The sequence below is a fragment of the Lynx rufus genome, unplaced genomic scaffold (genome assembly GCF_022079265.1).
Source record: "Lynx rufus isolate CCGP_SWC_20201006 ecotype Redwood Valley unplaced genomic scaffold, mLynRuf1.p SCAF_21, whole genome shotgun sequence".
Taxonomy (NCBI): domain Eukaryota; kingdom Metazoa; phylum Chordata; class Mammalia; order Carnivora; family Felidae; genus Lynx; species Lynx rufus.
The window spans coordinates 4309247-4315689 of NW_025814836.1; positions in this window are offsets into that span (position 1 = coordinate 4309247).

The following is a 6443-nucleotide window of genomic DNA, read 5'->3' on the forward strand; positions in this document are numbered from 1 at the left end:
GCTCGTCCCAGAAAAAGTTCACTCAGTTTCACAGTGACAGAGGCCCAGAGTTTATGGCAAGTCACAACACATAGTTGGCACCAGGTTGTGCTCCCCTCTGGCATCTTTGTTCCAATATCAGTAAACGTGGTTGCCCTTGGGAGGGTGAGGGGGTCCACTGGGACTTTTGTCTGCAGGGAGGCCATATGGCTTCTACCAAATGCACTCCAATCAGGGAAACTGCTTCTCCCCATATGGCACACGGTCCCCTCAGAGTGTGCTGCCTGCTCATGAGGTTTTGTGCTACTTCCTCACCAGAGCACCTCCAGGCACTGAGCTCTGAAATTTCAGACTTTTCTCTCCACTGGTTATAGAATCTGGTGGTATTGAACTCCTCTCCTTTCTCCCTGTCAATGGTTTGGTGAACAGATTTTTTTGTCCAGTCCTGTGCAAGTGTTTTCACTCTTTCTCTCTCTCTTTCTCTCTAGCTACTTTCATGGGGAGGACTTTTCTTGTGTGACTCTGATATGCTGCATTCTCCCCCTTTCTCTTTCTCCCTCTGTCCTCTCTCCATGAAAATGTCTCCCTATCCTCTGTGGCTCCATGGCTGTTCTCTCCCCCAATTAACCTCTCTGCACCATGCACCTGCCAAGTTCTCTGGCTTCAATTATGCAGATTGTTGCATTAATCCTCAGATCAATTTCCTAGGTGTTCAAAATGGTTTGATGCTGATCTAGCTGTGTTTCAGGTATGAGGCAAGCTCAGGGTCCCCATATAATTCTGCCATATTAATTCCTCAAAATTATTCTTTTTTTTTTTTTTAATTTTTTTTTTTCAACGTTTATTTATTTTTGGGACAGAGAGAGACAGAGCATGAACGGGGGAGGGGCAGAGAGAGAGGGAGACACAGAATCGGAAACAGGCTCCAGGCTCCGAGCCATCAGCCCAGAGCCCGACGCAGGGCTCGAACTCACAGACCGCGAGATCGTGACCTGGCTGAAGTCGGACACTTAACCGACTGCGCCACCCAGGCGCCCCCTCAAAATTATTCTTAATGGAAGTTGAATATATCAGGTATTTTAGCTTATTGTCATCAAAATTCACTTCCTCCAACTCGTTTTGTCTAGATCTCAAGCTTCATAAGAAACTTTCTCTTATTGAGGGGACTGTATATCTTCTTACAGAGAAAGAATGCTCTGATCATATGCACTGCCACCATTCCAGCCCCTGTAATAGTTATTTCTCAATTTAAATCAACAAACTGGCATTCTGCTTATGTAAGAAATTGAAGAAGACACAAAGAAATGGAAAAACATACCATGCTCGTGTATTGGAAAAACAAACATTGTTAAAATGTCTATACTACGCAACTCAATCTACACATTTAATGCAATCCCTATCTAAATACCACCAGTATTTTTTGCAGATCTAGTAAAAACAATCCTAAAATTTATATGGAACCACAAAAGACCCCATAATAGCCAAAGCAATCCTGACAAAGAAAAACAGAACTAAAGGCATAACGATTCTGGATTTCAAGCTATACTACAAAGCTGTAGTCATCGAGACAGTATGGTACTGGCACAAAAACAGATACATAGATCAATGGAACAGAATAGAGAACCCAGAAATGGACTCACAACTATATGATCACCTAATATTTGACAAAGCAGGAAAGAATATCTGGTGGAAAAAAGACAGTCTCTTCAACAAATGGTGTTAGGAAAACTGGATGGTGACATGCAGAAGAATGAACCTGGATCAATTTCTCACACTGTACACAAAAATAAATTCAAAATGGATGAAAAACCTAAATGTGAGACAGGAAACCATCAAGATCCTAGAGCAGAACACAGGCAGCAACCTCTCTGACCTCAGCCAGAACAACTTCTTACTAGACACTTACTAGACACATCACTGAAGGCAAAGGAAACAAAAGCAAACATGAACTATTGGGACTTCATGAAGATAAAATCTTTGGCACAGCAAAGGAAGCAATCAACAAAACTAAAAGGTAGCCTATAGAATGGGAGAAGATAAATGCAAATGACATATCTGATAAAAAGTTAGTGTCCAAAATCTATAAGGAACTTATCAAACTCAACACCCAAAAATCAAACCACCCAGTTAAGAAATGGGCAGAGCACATTTTCTAAAGACATCCATATGACTAAGAGACACATGAAAAGATGCTCAGCATCACTCATTATCAGGGAAATACAAATCAAAACCACAATGAGATACCACCTTACACCTGTCAGAATGGCTAAAATTAACAACACAAAAAACAACAGGTATTTCAAGGTTGTGGAGAAAGAGGAACCCTCTTGCACTATTGGTGGGAATGCAAACCATTGTAGACACTGTGGAGAATACTATGGAGTTTCCTACTCTATGATCCAGAAATTGCACTATTATTTACTCAAAGGATTAAAAAATACAGATTCAAAGAGGTACATGCACCTTAATGTTTATAGCAGCATTATCAACAATAGCTGAACTATGGAGAGAGCCCAAATGTCCATGTCCATTGACTGATGAATGGATAAAGAAAATACCTTATATATGTGTACACACACACACTGGAATACTACTCAGACATCAAAAAGAATGAAATCTTGCCATTTGCAACAACGTGGATGGAGCTAGAACGCATTATGTTAAATGAAATAAGTCAGAGAAAGACATATACCATATGATTTCAGTCCTATGTAGAATTTAAGAAACAAAACAGATGAACGTAGGGGTAGGAGGGGGAAGAGAAAAGAAGGAAACTAACCACAAGAGACTCTTAATGATAGAGAAGAAACTGAGGGTTAATGAAGGGAGATCAGTGGGAGATGGGCTAGATTGGTAATGGGTATTAAGAAGGGCACTTGTTTAGATGGGTACTGGGTTGCATGTAAGTGATGAATCGCTAAATTCTACTTACGAAAAACAAATGAAAAGAAATAAACTGGCATTCTGATTTTAAAATTCCATTTCTCGAGCTTGGTTAATGTTAATTTGTTTGATGGGCTGCTCTAATAGGTTTCGAAACTTGCAAACACGAGGGCCATCTGAACTGTGGTAAATTCATCAAATATGGCTCATTTGTCCCTTTTTTTTGTGTGTGCATTAATTCATACAGCAGATGCTCTTGGTGACCTAAGTCTTATCAATGTAGTACATGCCAGTACTAGCTCTAATTGCTAGCATCTGCATTTTTTTTACTTTGGGCATTTTCTGACCAGTTGGAGTTGCCATGCCCCTACTACAGTAAGCCAGCAGTGTAATCACCGGGATAATCAGTGTATAATAAAAGCTCCCTTTTTCTACTGACAGGATAACTGTGAGGTGACTGTTCTACACTTTCTTCCAGAGTTCCTCAGCAGAATTAACTGCTGGTTACCCACAGTGGATACTTGATTGATATTGCCCACTTTATTCGTTGTCCTCCTTCCTTAGCTCACTTCCTTGCTTCCCTACCAAAGTTTTTAGAATAACCTCTCAACTAAAATACTTATACTCAAATTATCTCAAATCTGTTTCTGGGAAACCCAAGTTAAGACAACTTCATCTACTCACCCATTCATTCATTCATACATCACATTTATTTAGCATTTATCATGTGCTAAGCATTGAGTCAAGTCCTTAGCAACACATGGTCTCTTTAATCATATTCATATCATCCCCTTTACAAATGAAGAAATTAACACCTAAAGAAGATAAGCAGCTTGTCCAACAATCACAAAATGGGACTGAGTGTTGGAAGGGAGTTGTGGCAAATCAGGCAGCTGAGGGCCACAGAATTTGTGTTTTGAATTGAACATTATGGAAAAGGAGGTTTCTTTGGGGGTAATAAGTTGAGAATATTGTTCTGGTATACAGGTTCATGTCATACCAGGTTCAGTTTCTGATATACAGTTCATGACCCACCACTTTGCTTTTATGGAAGACTCACATTAGAACATACCTATTTTCACTGACTAAAAGAAATTCAAAGAGGATTTTTGCTTTTACCAGAAAAAGGTATAAAGTGAAAATAGTGTTCAACATTTGTTTTGCATCGAGCCATAATAGAAGTAGTGTACACCCAGAGCAGCGAGTGTCACCGCCCAGCGTCTTCTCCAGGAACTACACTCAGCATCTTAGCATCAAACTGCCAAAGCTTTGAACTGTGTTTATGAATATCTGTGTTTTATTTCCATTCATTGTGTACATCCATTAGCAAGATGTGTTGTAAGGGATCAGAAAAGCCTAAGAGAAGTTTTTTTTTGGGGGGTCTGGGAATGCTAAAAAAAGTTTTTCCATGTAAATTTATGGTAATTGCTTCTTTGATTTATGCCATTTCAGCTTATGAAAGATTTCATATGAGCATTCTACTTTTGGAAAGCAGGGGAAACCTGTAATACTGTTAGGGATGACTTAATAATTTAAAAAGCATTTCAATGAAACCTTTGAAATTCAAAAAATTATCTTTGTTTTCTGGGAAAGCAGCACCATAACACACACACACACACACACACACACACACACACACACACACACCTGGATTTAAATCCTAGCTCTACTAGGTTTCAACTGAGAGACATTGACAGGTTACTTATTCTAAGCTCAACTTCCTAATCCATAAAATGCATAGCATTCAAAATTGTTGTAAGAATTAATGAGGTTTATTCAAGCAACTAGCACCTAAAGGGTGCACAAATGCAATTTGTGGAAATAAACTGTCATGTCAGAAACTTTGTGTTAAGTGCTAAAATACAGATGTAATTAGTATTATGATTAACCAAAATTAAAAAAAAAACACTTTATGTCATAAATAATATCTACATTACTATCTTTAAAAATTTTGATCTTTCTATATCATAATGATAGTTTGTTTACTGTCACAAAGCAAAACTAAAATAAAGGCAAGCTTTAGGTATAAAATTGTTTTAAGTAAGCTCAGAGTCCAATAGTAAATTTATCATTTTGATAATTTTGTATTGTTTGTTAGTGTCAAGCAAGAATTAAAAAAAAATAAAATATTGCTTGTTGATTCCAAACTGTATTCATGATTCTTCCCTAACCAGATGTTTTTCTTTAGTTGAGATATCATGAGGAAAAATAGGAAGTGTAGTCTGTACCGGTTTTAATAATTGAGATTTTATTTAACCCATGCACTTCCTTAGATTCAAATAAATAAAAGATGAAATTGTCAGAAGGCAAAATTTCTGATGGCTTCATTGATTTCAGTGGAACTGTTTTATTCAGAACAGTTCAGATTAGCAGCAGCAGCAGCAACAGTAGCAGCAGCAGCAGCAGCAGCTGGTGTTCAATGAAACTCCTCTCTTCCACCTACTCTCCAGCTGGGTTAAGGTAGGCACAAAGAAACTGAAATCACCAAGGTCAAAGCATAACACTTCCAAGTTTTTACTTCAATGACTTTTTTAAATTCCAATATAGTTAACATACAGTGGTATATTAATTTCAGGTGTACAATATACCAATTCATCAATTCCATACATCACCCAGTGCTCATCACAAGTGCTCTCCTTAATCCCCATCATCTATTTTCACCCATATGCCCACCAACCTCTCCTCTGGTAACTCTCAGTTTGTTCTCAATATTTGAGTCTGTTTATTGGTTTGCCTCTCTTTTTTATTCCTCATTTATTTCTTAAATTCCACATAAGAGAAATCATATCATAGTTCTCTCTAATTTTGCTTAACATCATACTCTAGCTCCATCTATGTTGTTACAAATGACAAGATTTCATTATTTTTTATGACTGAATAATATTCCATCATACACACACACACACACACACACACACACACACCACATCTTCTTTATCCATCAATGTATCAATGGACATTTGGGTTGCTTCCATAATTTAACTATTGTAAATTATGCTAGAATAAACATAGGGGTGCATGTACCCCTCTGAATTTGTGTTTTTCTATTTTTTGGGTAAATACCCAGGAGTGGGATGGCTGGATCATGGGGTAGTTCTATTTTGAACTTTTAAAAGAAACTCCATACTGTTTTTCACAGTGGCTACATCAGTTTGCATTCCCACCAGCAGTGCAGGAGAGTTCCTTTTCCTCCACATTCTCACTTATTTTTTCTTGTGCTGTTAATTTTAGCCATTATGACAAATGTGAGGTGATATCTCATTGGGGTTTTGATTTGCATTTCCCTGATAAGGACTGAAGTTGAACATCTTTTTGGTGTCTATTGGCCACCTGTATGTCTTCTTTGGAGATATGTCTGTTCATGCCTTCTGCCCATTTGTTTATTGGATTATTTTTTGGTATCAATTGTACAAGTTCTTTATATATTTTGGGTACTAATCCTTTATCAGATATCATTTGTAATTACCTTCTTCCATTCAATAGTCTTTTGTCTTTAGTTTTGTTAGTGAAGGAGATTAAGAGTGCATTTCTCTTAATGACCATTAATACATGAAATTATTCAATCACTATATGGTACATCT